This window comes from Lemur catta, chromosome 1, assembly GCF_020740605.2.
Source record: "Lemur catta isolate mLemCat1 chromosome 1, mLemCat1.pri, whole genome shotgun sequence".
In the NCBI taxonomy this organism is placed as follows: domain Eukaryota; kingdom Metazoa; phylum Chordata; class Mammalia; order Primates; family Lemuridae; genus Lemur; species Lemur catta.
This window is the reverse complement of record NC_059128.1, coordinates 139,066,189-139,083,352: the sequence shown is the minus strand read 5'-3', so window position 1 is coordinate 139,083,352 and position 17,164 is coordinate 139,066,189.

Below are 17,164 nucleotides of genomic sequence, written 5' to 3'. Positions count from 1 at the left end.
TTTGTAAAGTGTTTTTTTCACGTCCTAAATATTTAGGTAGCGTGTCACTTTTTCTTTCTAAATGACACTAACAATTTGTCTTTATGTCATTTCGGTCCTTCCCAAGTTGCACGAAATGGATGAATAATGTCTGATGTCATACCTCGGTGATTCACACAGCTAAGCCTAGGTAAACATTGAGTGCAGATTTGATTTTTGGGTTTTTAGCATAATAGGGTCTAAGTGGGGAGATTCTTTGTATGGGTGTCTTGGAAGACATTTTTAGCAAACACACAAGTAGACGGAGTGCCCTATGGTGTGAGAATTAGAAGAGACAGCCTTGTCCCATCTCACAGGTTGAAGGCAGGACGTTCATGCTGAGAGTGTGTAACCAACCTCGGGAGTGAGGGCTTTGAGAGAGCTGTTGATCTCCGATGAAAATAGCTGAGCAAGTCGCCTAATTTTGTACCTGCTACCTGTCCCCAGGGACCAGATTCTGCTCTCCTTATAAATCATCATTCTAATATGTCCGATACCAGAACATTTCCTACTTAAGAGACACAAAAGCATGAGTGGAGATGGATAACATACCCTTAGTGACGTTTTTTGTTAGGGCAGGGTACATGGGGCCAGGAGCGCATACTGTATTCCTAAGAAGAGGTGATGTGCTAAAGTGCAAAACACGACTCATGGTAGGAATGGGAAGACAAGAGTTTCTTATCAGAGAAATATTTATGCAACTGACATTCACTGAGATGATCTGAAACTGCCTCTCGTTTCAAGCCTGTTTGCAGGAAATGGGCATGTTTGTTATTTCACCAAAGCCCACACGGAAGGAAAACAGCTGTAGCCTGATGGCAACTTTGAAAACAAAGACCAGATATTGACCCAATGGAAAGTTGGCTGTTCCTTTTCCCTAAAGTACCTTCTCTGGGTCATGGATTCGGTGCTGTGGCTTTTCCTCTCTCTGCAGGGTCCTGGTCCTGCCAGCACTGGGCAGTAGCCTCCAGGGTTGGGAACCTGTCACTCTCCAAGATAACTCTATTTCAGAGGGATTGTCTAGTGGCCAGGAAGGCAGCAGGGCCACCTGCTGTGGCCTGATGTCCAAGCCTGACAAGGCCCCTCCCTCTTGGCCAGGCCCTTGCCCTCAAGGAAGCTTCAAAGAGAGGCGGAATGAATGGTCGGCATCTTGTTTTGCTCTATTTCCTATTGGCATTGCACTCTGCTAAGCATGAGGTGACTGCGTGAGAACTGCAGAAAGAAGAGAACTGGGTATTATGGGGACAGAGCAGTACTTTGTTTAACAAGTAAAGGAAAAAAAATTGTGCATATTGTCTAATGCATTGTCTCCAGTCTTTTTAAGTGTCTAACATTCTTTGACTTCATGATGCTGTCCGTGGGACTGTTCCTGCGGGTGCTTTGTGAAACCTATAGATGTTACACAAACCCACACAAATTCAAACTCATTTTGTCCTGAGAAGTGTGAGATTATTACCAAATGAGAGTGGAGCCCGTGATGTCTTCCTTAATGCATGCTTCATCAAGAGGTTTCTGTTGTTGCTGTTGGTTTGATAGTTGAGGAATATTTTCTGCCACAAAGTAAACATCCAGAGAAGTTTTCTCTTTCGTGGTGATTTGAACGCCAAACCCACTGTGCTTGGTTCCCTTTAATTCAAATACTCGTGTTCTATAGAGAATGAAATTTTAATCTGTGGGATCTTCCTGGTATCCAGGAATTTTGCTGACAGTGAGTCGTTAGGAAGGAGTTGGCAATGGGTGATATCGTAGCTGGGAAAGAGATGAAGAGACACCTCGTAACCATAGCGAGGAGACTGTGTCCCTCGCTGGGACACAGGACATAGGACATGGTTGAGGAATCAAAGTGCCTACATCAGCTTTTAACACACTGACTGCCATGCAAGAAAAAAAAATTTTTTTCCCTGGGGCCACATGGTGTTTTATTAAAACAAAACGATCGTTCATAATTTGTTATTTTTTAATGTTTTCTGTGCATGAGTTATATGCATGTATATAAACATGTGTTGCATGTTTCTGTGCAACACAATCCACGTTTTTAGAATTAAATTATCAATATCAATTGTAATAATAAGAACATCAACAAATAAGATTTTCACGGACCAACCGCAGGGTTTTGCTTCATGAGGCCCCGGGCTCAAAACTAGCCTGAGTTAAATACAACTCACATGGCGGTTGATGTGTTAAACACAAGTACCGTCTTGCGGGGGAAGGAGGACATGGGGTGATTTTTCAGACTTGAATCTTTCCATTGTCATCATTGAAAGCCATCTTCACTCACATGTCACATTTCCAAAAGGGCCACTCGGGGAGTGTGCCCATTTGCCACAGACCTGCAAAGACGACTCTGAACCATATAGTGATCATTGGTTCTTATCCCCAACTTCTTTATTTGCTTAAACTGCCTTCTGAGACCAGTTAAGCTAACACATGTTCACTTGTTCTGGTCCCTACTGCCTTCCTAGATACCGTCTCCGAAAGCTGCTTCTCTTCTATATTTCAGACGTCTCTTTCCCAACTGTTCTCACATCCTAGCCAATACTTTTTAACTAAAGCATCTTCAGGACATTTCTTCTGCGTTCAGCAGATGGTACAGGACTATTGTCTTCGCTGTCTCTAACAGCCTTCCTCGGTGTGTGAGGAGGGATGTGTTGCTGAAGGGGGAGGGGTAGAGGGAGGCAGAAGGTTCTAGAGTCATGAACCACGGTGTTGGGACTCTTGGATGTTGGGGGAGGAGGGGAGAAGGAGGTAAATTTGGGAGGGAAGTGGATGGCTTAGTACATATTTAGTTAAGCGTTTCTGTTTTAAGCAGCAGCCTCACTCCGGATAGATGCCATCTGGAATTGAAGCCATGGACTTGGGAAGATCAGGGATCTGACGACTCTCTCTGCCCTCTGCAGATCCACTCAGTTTCTTTGTCATGATCTGTCACTTTCCACTGGCTCCACTAGCCTTTCAACACCAACTCACGGTTCCCTGCATGCCCAGTCCGAATCCCAAGAAAGCCACATTGGCTAGCTACGTCCCATTGTCCCTGCTGCCCAGGCTATTCATGACACAAAGCTGGGCCCTGGAAGGACTTCCTGGGGGTCGTCTGCGTTTGTGCCATCGCTGGCCATCCCCAGGCAGAGGACAGCACAAGCCCTGCACTACTGACCATTAGAGGAGGGCGGCGCTGTGACCTGCAGGCAGGATTTAGCTGTGACTGGCTCTATCAACACCCCAGCGCTGTTGCATTCAGTGTGGGTGTGCAATGAATGTATCAAAAAAACCAAGGAACTGAGAGGACATGGGCCTATGGTATTTTTGTCAAAGGAGCAGACGTTGGAATTTTGGCAATGGACGAGGTGAGGAATCCGTTGAGGCATATTTTGGAAGAGGTAAAGATAGTTGTACGGAGGGGTTGGATTACATCCTAGCTTAGGGCCAGGGGAGTTTAGACCATGCTGGGGGATGTGTATTTAAGGTATGTCTCAGAGGTCACCAAAGAAGATGCACTTGGAGCAAGAAAGAGACGTGGAGACTAGGAGTGAAGAGGGGTGCACATTTTTTCTGCCTCCCCTTTGGAGCGCACATGGAGAATTTGTTCTACGCTGAATTCTTTGCCACGAGTTTCTACAAGGGCAGGTGAATTCTTGCCTTATGAGAGTCTCCCACAGAAATATTGGAGAGAGGATGTTTTCCGCTCTCAATATCTCAATCTCTATAAACAAGATTGAGAAAGGGATGGGAGAGATTTTCATGAGTGGACATTTTTATCCTTCTGTTTGTATTAAGAATTGAGTCATTCCCATGGCTTTTCACCTGTTGGGACCCCTCTAGGTTGGGGTCATGCTTCACACTATCGGATTTGCTCCCAAATGAGGAAAAAAATCTTTCCTAATGAAGAAATACTAAAGCATTAACCATCTATTATAATTGTAGGTATTTACAGGCACTACTGCATATGCAATTGTTTTATTAATATAAACCCCTAAGATCTTAATATCAGAGTGCAACTTGAACTGAAAAAAAATAGATATTAGGGCCGGGTGCGGTGGCTCATGCCTGTAATCCTAGCCCTCTGGGAGGCCGAGGAGGGTGGATCGCTCGAGGTCAGGAGTTCGAGACCAGCCTGAGCGAGACCCCGTCTCTACTAAAAATAGAAATAAAAAAAAAAATTATCTGGACAACTAAAAATCTATATAGAAAAAATTAGTCGGGCATGGTGGCACATGCCTGTAGTCCCAGCAACTCGGGAGGCTGAGGCAGTAGGATCGCTTAAGCCCAGGAGTTTGAGGTTGCTGTGAGCTAGGCTGACGCCACGGCACTCACTCTAGCCCAGGCAACAAAGTGAGACTCTGTCTCAAAAAAAAAAAAAAAATAGATACTAGTCTGAACATTACATATCTTTTGGTCTCGTAAGAATATTCTGAGAGTGGTATTTTGGTAGAGAAAAGAAAAATATTTCATTAAAAATTTATTCTGCACAAGCAAACTGAATTCCATGTGAACAAAATATGATCTTTGCACAGTATATTATTGGCAGGCACTGACATTTCAGTTTCCTCAGAAACAGGTGAGCTTTGTTCAGCACTTTATAGAGCCATATGTGCAGGTGGATTCATAATAGATGTTCTTGGGTGAGAAATTGTCACTAAATGTGTGGCTGAATGGACTTACTTTCTCTGTATTAAAATGAAGAGTTGCAATATGGGTAATTTTTGTTCCCTCTAAACCAAGTGATAAGTTGCTTTATATGGTCACATGGGCAATAATTTTCTGGGCACCTTAAGACGACAGGTGTGCAGTCTGGATCGAGTCACCTACATGGGAATGGGAGGTCGAATTGGCTCTCTTGAATAGATGCACTTGTATTATTTTATTTTCCTATTTTGCATTTTAAAATTCAGTACAAGTGTTCTAAAACCTATTTTTGTCTTATATGAAGCCAATTAAATTTTCAGCTAGACCAATTCAATAAAAATGAATTTGGAAAATATAATCAGCACAGAAAAAGGGAAGCTAAATATGCATTCAGTCAAAAAAAAATTACACATTTTTCTTGCTCTGCTGAGAGAGGCTACTGGGTAGGATATTCTTGGCATTTGTTCATTTAAAGATAAGGATAACTCCCTTCACGCAGCCCTGAGAGGAGGATGCAAGGAGAATTTCATCAAAGGCTGCGTAATTCTGTAAACATGTTCTTGGGAGTTATAGAAATTCTTACCCATCCTCAAGTAATTTTGCATGCAACCTCCATGGAAGAGTCTCCTAATTTGTGTTGGATGAATGATGTCTTTTTCTAATTAGGCAGATGCTTCCGTTTTAGCTGAGAACTAGAAGACAATGTCTAATTGAGCTTTTTTTTGTTTGTTTTGTTTTGGTTTTTGGACAGTGCTAGAATTAGCCTTGAAATTTAGGCTCCTGATTGACTCGTGTTCTAATTAAAACCCAATTTGATTGATTCTGCTTGTGCCTTTCCATAGGAAACACAGAACAACTTTCCAGATTTGCAGCATGTTGAAATTGCTGACTCCTTCCGATCGCTCTGATGTGGTCTGACATTCACAAGCTTGCCACACACAACCCCATCTGCAGTGAAGTGTATGTTCTCTCGAGCTCCAACACTGACACATCATCTCATCTTACCTTTATTATTCCTTTGTTGTAATATGTATTCAAGTACAACTACAGAACAAGATCTTATGGAGTAAATATGGCGATATTGATAGTTTCCATTACCTTAGTAATTTACATAAGAGAGAAAAATCACTTCCAGAATTTGAACAAGCCTAAGATGGCCTTTTATTTTTTTTTCCCTTTGCCTTTAGCTTTGAAGGCTTGGAAAGTCCTATTATCCTAAAAATTAAATTGGCTTGTCTAATGCATACAGATGGTAATGCCTTGTGTCTGATACAGCTGTCATTTCCATCCTCAAAAGAAAGGAGGGGAAAGTATCATCAGCTCACCTGCAGCATGTAACTTAGAAAGGTGAGCTTTGTACGCAGAGTAAGTCTGGCTGTTGCATTGCATCTGCATAAAATAAGATCTCTCCTTTTGGACGGGAGGGGGGGCATGGGGAGGAGTTTTCAGTGTAATCACCACCTGGTTTATTCCAAACACACTTTAAATTTAACAAAAAAAACCCAGATTTGTATTTCTGCGAAAAATACCATCATTTGAAAGCTTTCATGTTTGAATAAGAAAAGCACGATGTTTGTAGCATCACCTGGTTAGATTCTCCCCCCTATTTTTGACATGAAATGTACTGAGAGTACATCCTCTGGCCCAAGATAGAAACCGACTTCTCTCCTGAGAGCCCATCCATTTCTTTTAGAACATGCACAGCCCTCATTCTATGTAGAGTTTATCTCTTCCTACCAAACTGTAAGGTTCTTTACCTTGCTTTCTTAGTATTCGTTAAGTGTTTATTGAATAAATGCTTGGACTTTTTATAAATAGATGAAGCATGTTATCAACGTCTTCAAATAATGCATATGCTATACTGTTTGTTTCATTTAATATGCTAAGCAGTAAAGATATCCAGACTAGATCTGGCTTTTTATTATAAAGATCTAATAAATTCCTAGCTTCAGATAGAGTCCAAGGTTGTGCATTTTTATTAGATAATGCAAACGAGGTGAACAGAGAAATGATCACATTTCAGCTTACGGAGGGGAGAGAGATGCTCACTTAGCAAGCACCTCCACCAGCAGATTGCTGAACATTCTCTGAGTTTATTTTGCAGTGTGCGTAGGCCCACTTTGCTGGAGAAAGGCAACTGAGATGAGCTTTGCCAGAAATCTGGAATAAGGCTTACATTGATGCCATAGAGGAAAACTTTCTTTTAGAGCATCATGGAGATCTGTTTTGGCTATTTTTCAAGCCTGCTTTTATGCCTGGGTCAATAACAGCAAAAAAAAAACAGCAACCCTGTTATTAATTACTATAATTTGAAAGGAAGTTAAAATTGACCTCCAGCAGTCTGGCTTGGCAGCATAAAGACTTTTACCACTCAAATTTTTGGAACTTGCCTTAGCACAAACATTATCTGCTGACCATAGTGGGAAGTTTTGTCTTTTTTTTTTTGTAGAGAACCATGCAATTATTATGTTACAGAAAACGTGACATAAAAGGATTTTTTCTTTTTTTTGTATTCGTAGACAGAATCCTATTTTTAAAGTGTTTGCTAAATGTTTCTCCGTAAAAGAGTCAAGTCCTACGGTACACTAACAATTCACTTGAGTAGAAACTTAGATTTCCAAATATCAATTTTACCTTGACATGATGTGCTCCTGTACTTGAAGATAAATAACAGTTTGGTTACAGACAGCAGAATTAAGTAATTTCAGGAAATGAATTACCGTATTGACCTTGTGTAGACCTGGCATGACAGCTTGCTAAGATGGGGCCATTGCCAAGTTCCTGTCTCATTTATATAATTTAGACACCACCCAATCTTCTGATTTATGATCAACTTGCTTTGATAAAACAGATTGTTTGCATTGTATTTAATTGTACGTTCATTTCTTCTACTTTTCCTTTATGTGTGGGTAACTTCAAAAGTCCAAGGGTCCACTGGAGGGTGGAGGCTAAAGGATGTTTATCCTTGAACATGGATGGACACGGGCTCAAATAAACAATGATGCATCAAGAGGGAGGTTGGAATAGATGGTCTCCAGGTTCCCTTCCTGCCCTGTGATGCTGATCCCGTATATTTCAGAAGAACTGAAAAACTTATGCATACCTAGGTCTTGCCCTGCACATTCGTAGGAACCTCAGCATCCCCTGATCCCTCCTCCAGGCACCATGATCTCATCCGTGCAGGGTCATGGAGGTGAAGATACTCTGTGCATGCACAGATGCTCGAATCTGTTTGTAAAGCTGTTGCTGTCTAAGTTGCCAGACAGACAGGCAGGAACAGAAACCTCCCTAAGATAACACGATGCTCTCCTCGGAATCCTGCCCTCCCCTCAGCTCCCTCGGTATTTTGTGTGAACCTCCGTGATGCAGCATTTCCCACAGCCTGCCTTGGACTAGAGTTGTCTGTACACATGTCTGTCTACCCCTCTCTCTCCACTAACTTTGGTACTTTTGCAAATCAGGAGCCGGGTCTCACTCATTCCATTATTCCTTACAGAGCCTGAACCAGGTAGGTACTCTGTAGATGTCGAACAGGTTTTCATTTTGCTAATACTTCCTTAATTTTTCTTCAGCTTTCTTAAAAATTGCTTGAAATATATAATATTGTCATTAGAATTGAATTTCTAAAAAGACAGCGTGTCAAGAACACAGATTTAATTTTTCACAATAAATATTTTTTCTCTATTTCAACTGAGCAGTAGGGTGTAATGACAAAGACTATGTTCTTCTTGCTTCTGTATCTTCCAGCACATTGCATAGTTTCTGGCACATGGTAGCTGCTCAAGACACATTGGATGGATAAGTGAAAGAAGATGTGCTATGTGCCAGGTGTCATGCTAGGTGCTGGGGATATATATGGAACAGGTCCTGCCCTGAAGGAGTTCAGAATTTACTAGATGATGGCTAGGGCATCAATATCTGAGGTTTGTTTAGAGCTTTACCTTATATTTGTATAGTACGTTTAGTAAGACGACGTGCTTTCATTCGATCGCATAATCCAGTGAGGTTGTGCATGGCATGTGTATGTACCAAGGCACAAACAACAAAAGAGAAAAATAGATCAATTGGACTTCATCAAAATTAAATACTCTCGTTCTTGAAAGGAAACCACTAAAAAAGTGAAACTACAACCTATAGAATAGGAGAGAAAATTTGCAAATTATATATTTGATAAGATATTTGTGTCTAATAACTCAATAATAAAAAAATGAACAAAAACAGTGTCCAGGCATCATTAGCTCTCAGGAAAATGGAAATTAAAATCACAGTGAGATACCACTTCATTCCCACCTAGGTGGCTATGATAAAAAAGACGGATGATAACAAGTGTTGGTGAGGACATGGAGACATTGGAATCCTCATATGCTGCTGGTCAGAATGTACAATGGAGCAGCCACATGGAAAAGAGTCTGGAAGTTACCGTGTGACCCAGCAACTGTGACCCAGCAACTGCACTACTAGGTATAAACTCAACATGAAAGAAAACATATGTTCATACCAACACTTGAACACAAATGTTCATAGTAGCATTAATCATAATAGCCCAAAGGTGGAAACAACCCAAATATCCATCAGTTGACAACTAGATAAATAAAATGTGATATGTTCATACAGCAGAGTGTCGCTTGGCCATGAAATGGGAAGAAGTACTGGTCCACAACACGGGATGGCTGAACCTTGAAAACACTGCACTAAGTGAAAAGTAGTCACCAAAAAATACATCTTGTATGATTTATTATTCCATTTATATGAATGTCCAGAATAGGCAAAATGGTAGCAATATTATAGAAAGTAGATTAATGGCTGCCTAGGGCTGGGGAGGAGGATGAAGGGAAGGAGAGTGACCACTGAAGGGTCTGAACTTTCTTTCTTGGGGTGATGAACATGTTTTAAAATCGATTGTGGTGATGATTGCACAACTCTGAGTACACGGGAAAAAAAGTCCATTGAATTTGGCATAGGTGAATCATATGGTAAGTGAATTATATCTCAATTAAGCTGTTAACCAAAACTAAAGCCAAAAAACAACCCGAACTCAAAAAAGGTATAGCCATGTCTACAGAATAGTCAATTCAGTGAAGGTTGATGTTCTCCCGTCAAGTTTAGCAGCAAGGTGGTCGGTCACTTAGTAATCTTGGCAAGTGTGGTTTCTGGGAGAAAGGCTGGACTTGAGATGTTGAAAAAGAGTGAAAAAGAGGTAAAAACTGGGACCAAGTATGGTAATTCATGTAGTGTGGCAGCTGGAATGGACGGGAGGAAAACACATTCGTTTAGAGCTGGAAGCAAATGAGTAGTTTCGATGCCAACAAAAAGCTGAAGCTACAAGCTGGTAGTAACTGATGGAGGAGCATTCTGTCAGGTGAGACAAAATGGGCTCAAACACCCCAGCAAGGGTACTGGGGTGAATTTGAGACAGAGGAATGACCCTGCTCTGATGTGTCAGCGAAGAAGGGGGAAGGGGAGCGATGATAAATATAATTTTTTTTTTTTTTTTTTGCTGAAGGAATTAGGAATAGGAACATATTGGAACAAGCAGAGAGTTCTGGGTTCAGGTGAGTGGAAACCGTGACTCAATACTGGTGTGTGCTGAGTAGATCTACTCAGCATTTCAGGAGTAGCATCAGAGAGCTCTGTCTGGTGTTTGGGTCAGTCCAAGGGTGGAGTTTCACAGGACAAGAGACAGGACAAGAGGCTACAAAACAGAAGGAGCATGGAGCATGTAGGGTGTACCGCCTGGAAAGGGAAGATGTGAGGAAGTCAAGGAATTGGTTAGGAGGTCAAATGGGGTGATTAAGGGACCAGAGGCACAAATAAATTTCAAGAATGGTGTGTGCGGAGTAAGAGCGTAGGAGAACCATTATAATGGGAGATTTGGGTCAGTAAATGGGATACCAGATTTAACATATAGAAAACACAAAAAAATTGTATTAGTAATATCCCAAATGATCAGAGAGGCAGGTTGCTAAGCAGGATGGCGTATCATCGGGATTCCAGAAATTAATCATCCATATACCAGGTGAGTGGGTGTGTGTTGTTCTATTACAATTATGCCAGCCAGGAAGATTGAGTTGGGGTAGGGTGGAAAGAATTGTGGTGATTCAGGTGCCAGAATGCTCCATGAATGTGTGGGAATAACTGAAAAAAATCAGCAGATAACAGAGACTAGGAAGGGCAGAGTAGTCATGTCATTTATGCCATTTGTATATATTTTTTTCTCCTAATATTACAAATGTTTTTCTTGTTCTTACCTATTTTATGAACAACACTTTTATAATTATAGTTATATCTACGGTTGTCACATAATCTATGGACCCCCTGCTGCATTTAAAGTATTTCCAATTTTTTGCTATTAAGCATAATTTAGTCCTATTTCTGATTGCATATATATTTGCAAACAAATTTGAAGGCACTTCTTGAATTCAAACAATTGCTTTGCTTTTTATTTAACAATGGATCCGATTCAAATTACTTTGTGACTGGTTAAATTAATTTAATTTCAGCCATTCAGGAATTAGGCTCTGCCCTGGATGTAGTAATAGTTTCAGATTCTCAGTTCACTAAGAGAAAGGGGAGCAGAGATAGATAGGTTGGCACATCCTTAGTATTTCAGGAGAAATTATGTATTTTTCTGATTTCCAAATTGAAAAGAAAGTTGACTGAAGTCCAGGAAATCTGCCAGATCTGGTCAGTGAGGTAATCCAAGCTGTAAATTATAACTTCAGGCACAAATATGTTTAAGTATGTGATAGCTTATTTGGAGTAATGTATGATTAATGATTATGTCTTGATAAATATTATGAATAAATTTTTTCTAGCTAATTATTGAAAAAATCGGAATTGGTTCTGGTGTCCCTAAGAGAGGAATGTGAGTCTAGAAATCCCAGAAGTCAACGGAAACCTACGCTTCAAGGTGGGAAGCAGAAAGTGGGGAGAGAAGGAGGAATTTATGTCCGAAGATAAACTGCCAAAATTCCCAGGAGGACTTTCTCCACGGCAAATCAGAGGAGGAGGTCCTTTTGCGGCTTCATATTGAATGTAAAAAGGAAAATATAGAGACAGGATTAACAGAAAATTAGCATGCTCTGGGAATAAAAACCAGATACCACCATATAAAAAAGGAGGTAACCTTTACTGAGAGTCTACTCTGTGCCAGGCATATTAATAAATTACTTTATTTTATCCTCACAAGGACTATGTAATAGGAGTATGCTCATCAATTAGGATTAGGTTTGGCTGCCTATCAGAGAAAACTCAAAACAATGCTGGCTTTCCCATACAGGGTTTATTCTCTCAGCTAAAGCAGCACAAATGAGTCAGTCCCAGGCAGATGTGGCATCTCCGTGGTATTGCAACAGTCCCAGACACCAGCTTTTCTTTTCCAATATTTGCAGAGTGTGGCTTCCTTTCAAGATCCCAAGATGACTGCAGGAGCTCCAGCCATCACATCTGCATTCCAAGCATCAGGAAGGAGAGAGGCAAAAGGCTTTTTCTCCAACTATCCCTGCTTTTAAGAAGTCTTTCCAGAAGTTCCATAACAATTTCCCTACATCGTATGACTAAATTCTAATACATTGGGCCACAGCTAGCTGCGAGGGAAGCTGATTTTGGCATAAATTTACTAGGCACAGTGCCTCCCCAAATGAAAAACAGTTGTGATAGTAAGGAAGAAAGGGATAACAAATTGTGGGTAGTCAGCTAGCATTCTCTGACAGTAGCGTTATTTTTAACTTCGTATTTGTAGAGCGTAGGGCTCAGTCCGTTAGCTCAGGGCACGGGGCTGAAACTGGAGGCATTTGCATTAGAACACAGGCCTGTCTGGCTTCAGAGCCAAATCTCCTTTCATTATGTGGCACTGACGCTCCACAGTCGATGGTCTTCTACACAGGGAGACAGCAGGTGCATGAACCGAGAAAGTCGGGGAGCAAGAAGTTGTGCCTTGAAGCCAAGAGTTCATTACCTGGTTCTCACCTCCTCAAGTGGATAGAGTTAGATTCTGACCTTCTTATCATTTCTTATCTTTGAGACAGTCTTGCTTTTTAGTCTTGGACTGAGCAATTCCACGTCTAAGAACTTCACGTATGGAAATGATCAAAATGGGTGCAAAGATTTATGTACGAGGATGGTCACTGAAGCTTCATTTATAATAGTAGAAAATTGAAAAAAAAAAAAAAAGATATCCAACAAAGAAAATTGGTTAAATTACAGAATACTGGAACATCCATATGGTGGAACACATTGCAACCATTAGAAATCATGTTCTTCAAGAATATTTAAGGACGGGTATGACAAAGCTAATAAGTTATGTTAAAAGAATTAAAAATAGAAGTCACTGTGATCCAGATTTTGTAATATATGTATATAGAGGCATCCATAGAGACGTGGAAGAATAAGCATCAAAGCGTTCGCAGTGGTTCTTTTGTGGCTGATGGGATTATTAATTATTGTACTTTTTAGTTATGCTTTTCTGAATTTTCCAAATTTCTATAATGAATATGTATTACTTTTGTAATCAGAAAAAGCTCACAAGTGTCATTTGAAAACATGCTTTCTCCCCAGGAAAACAGTTTTTGTTATTCTCAAGATGACTGGCTTGGATGTTTAGCACTGTCAAAGTGCTAGCGTGAGGAAGGTTACAGCAGATTGACTTCAATAAATATTTATTGAGTGCCAGTCGTGTCGAAGTCACTGTTCTGGGAATCGGGGGAGTGACTTGGGCGAAGGGTTGGAGCTACAAAGATGAGTATGCCGTGGTCCCTGCCCCCACCAAGGTCCTTCTCTGAAAAGGGTTGTGCTTGGGAGGTGAAGGTCGTAGTAAGGGTCCCAGGGTCTTGTGGGGTGACAGCCAAGGCAGAAAGGCCATGCTCCTAGACTGTGTTTAGGAAACGGGAAAAGTGTAATGTAGTTTCTGACAGTGCATATTTCGCATGTGCCTAGATGCCAGGTGTGGTGCGTGCAGACTGAGGTCGGCTTGGGCCATTCATGAGCAGAGCTACCCACCTGCTCTCCCTGTTAGGGTGCTGGAGCTTTGGTGGTCAGCGTCAACCCCCACAAACGAGACAGCCATCTGACCTACAGAAAATGAACAAACCACTAATGCAATGGGAATTATTTAATGTATGCAGTTTCTATATAGTTAAAATGTCATGTGTGCAACAAACGAATCGATCTGGTAGCACCATTTATCAGGACTTTGCCCCCCACCCCAAAACAAGAAAAGTTCAATTTCTTCTTAGTTGGACTTGGTGAGAATGCTGAGCCTAAGTCTGGGTGCAAAAATAGGCTCTGTTAGAATCCAGGCCGTATTTCTCCTCTTTTGAGCCCACTAGATTTGTTCTTCTGTGGGCCTCATGCCATTCTGCCCCTGCCCCTGGCTCGTGTCTTTCCTACAGCAGGGCCCTTAGAACCAGCTGGAGGAAAGCCTCATCCTCTACTTCTGCTCTTGCTGCAAGTTCAAGTTCAGGACCAAACCTGGACAAACACACTCTCAGAGCGGCTCTGCTTCTACCGTGCCATCAGTGACGGTGGCCTGGGAATGACAACTTTCTTTGCTTGGTCCTGAAGTTTTCTCTTTCTCTGTGAGTATTGTCCGGGTACTTGCCCACAGCTCGTCTGTTTTTATGTTACGCTTTGGTATACCAGGAGGGGGCTCAAAGCTCCTTTGGATGGATGAATAAGTTCCCGACTGGGTCAGAGGGGAAAGGTTTCAACCGATGGAGACAGACATTATTCATCTTGCAGTCTGCTACCCTGCACCACGCCTGGCCACAGCGGCGGGGAATGGAGTCAGATGGTGACATGGGGGTGGCGGGGTGAATGGGCCAACCTCATTGCTTCCACGGTCAAGGGGATGACACATTTGACATGCATTTCCGTTTTGAGATTTTTTTTTTTTTTTTTAAATGTGATCTGGTTTCAGGAAACACCACACCTGGTCTAGCACACCTGTCTTTCAAAATTATTCTTTAGAACAATTTAGCCAACTCACTACCCCGGTCAATACCTTTTTTTTTTTTTCCCCCTCTAAAAATAAATCGAGCACCCTTTGAACTCCTTTCCTTCCATCCTTTCTTCCAGGAAATGAGACCATATGTTTTCTTGGCGCGGAGTAGCGATCCCTGAGTTCTTTTCTGCAACAGATGAGCAGTTTCTAACTGCCCTTGAAGTGCAGGGAAGGTCCAGGCATTCACAGGAGGCCAAGGGGCAGAGAGGCATTATGGTGAGAATTGAGGCGCAAATGGAACTTGTGCTCCTGTGCGGGCACTCGGTGTACGGTGCTCGTTTATTGCATCTCAGGGCTTTGTGAGCGACACTCCGGGACGGCTGGGGCCGGGCACCGTCTTTATAGGATGCTCATCTGCAGCAAATACTGCCAAGCCATGGGGCATTGAAACGAGCATCCTGCTTATCCTCAGAAAGCTTTCTCATGTCTTTCTTCTTACTGCACGGCCCACAAGAGGAGGCGCTCACTTCTGTAATGACACGAACACGGATGCTCTGCTCCAGTCAAGGGAAAGGCAATTAAAAAAAAAAACATTCTGCTTTTAACCAGTAAATACTGAACATCTGACATTCAATGAAATAAATGTTTTGTTGTTTTGTGGTTGCAATATACTCTTTTCTTCTGCTAAAGTGAAACCTGGTCGTAAGCAGTCCTCGGGATTTCCAAATGATAAGGGCAGAAACGGTTTGGGTTTTGGTGTCTGTTAGACCTCAGTCTTATTCTTTCTTCCACCTCTTAGGAGCTGTGGGATCTTGGACAAGCCAAATAAACTTCACGTCTCAGCTTCTTCCTATGTAAAATGCGTTTTCGTCATTTCCCCTCCATGAGCCGGGGCTGTGCTGTGTTTCAGGTGAGAAGAATCTCGGCGCTTCCCCGTCTCTGCAGCTTCAGGAAGCAGCTCGGCTCTGCCCACACAGGCACGCCAGGGACTGCGACCCCAGGCCCGAGGCTCCAGGCAGCCACTCAGGTAGGCACCCATGCTCTTAAACATGAACTTGATACTGATTATGGCTGGGAGTGGGATGCATCTTTATTTGAACAGGTAAATTGTAGCCTTGACAGCTTGGGGATTTAAAGATATACCAGCTCCCTATAGAGGTTAAATAAACATTGGCTCACCATCATTTTGTGTTGTCCTTTCCCTTGGGTAAAGGATAAAGAACATTCTAGTGTTTTGTAATGTGTCCTAAATCAGAAGGGGGAAGGCATGGGGAACGGGGGCCCAAAGGAGGAAATGTTTGTTCCAAGTTAGTTTTGGTGGAAAAGGCGGCACACGGCAGCCCAGAGCACCATGTGGCTCCAATCAGAGCATGGTGGCTGTTAGCACTTTGTTTTTTTTAAAGCTCAGTTGCCTTTCTGTTTGTATGGGTAACGTTTGGCATGACACAGTTCCAAAGCATTTGTCTGAGACATTTCAAACACAGCAATTTAATGAGTGGCAATAAAAATATCTTCAGTCAAGCAATGACTTTGGTTATTGGTATAGCGCATATATGTGTTCATATTTTGTGGCTTTCTGGATGTGAAACGGTTTGCGTTCAGAGCGTAATTGCAGGCACACGTGCCACGAGGAAGTCACTGGGGAAAAAAGATCGGGGCTGCTGATGTAGCATTGCTACAGATGGCTAGTGCGTCAGAAAGCACACTCCTTTGTGCATGAAGGTTACGTTTTTGAGAGATTGTGGTGCCAATCCAGACACCTTACCTGTAGATTTCCTCATTGGGCAGTGGTAAAGGTGTGTGTTTTTCTCCTAACACGTCCATTCAATTGTGTTACACTTTGTACTGTGAACTGATTGCTTTGATATAAGATATTTAACAAAAAGTTAGGGTGATAATGTATTTGTACTTAGTTCTAAAAGAGCAGGTTGCGTTTTGGGGAAATTGTCATATATGGACCAGAAAGTCCCTGGAATCACACCGTCACCAAAAAGACTAACAATGATCTTCCTTCGGCCCTAGCCTTGTGTCAAGTGTCCAGACAAAGCTGGGGGCATAGGTCATTGGGTAAGATGGAGAGCAAATGACTTAATCTTTAGTGTTAAAGTGAGTCTAATTGCTTGGAGTTATTCAGGTTAGTAGGCAATCCACTGGAGATTTTTCTAGACATCTTCTGAATTTGCCTGGTGGCCTGACTTTACAGAATTCAGAGAACCGAGCATGGTTTCTTCTCACTCTTGGGGACAAGAGTGTTAAGACTTCTTCTGTCCTGGCAGGGGGAGAATCCCAGCCACTAGCTGGGCTGGAAGATTCCCTCTCCCAGGAATCTGGGACTCAGACTGGGAAAACTACCTAGCTTAGGTAGTCTTCTCTTTGAGGCTTGTTAAAATGACAACAAAGGATTTAGAATATTACATCAACTTCATTGCTAAAGCAGCAGCAGGGTTTGAGAGGATTGACTCCGATTGTTAAAGAAGCTCTGCTGTGGGTAAAACACCATCAAACAGCATTACATGCCACAGAGAAATCTTTCACCCAAGGAAGAGTAAATTTATGCAGCAAACTTCATTTTTGTCTTATTTT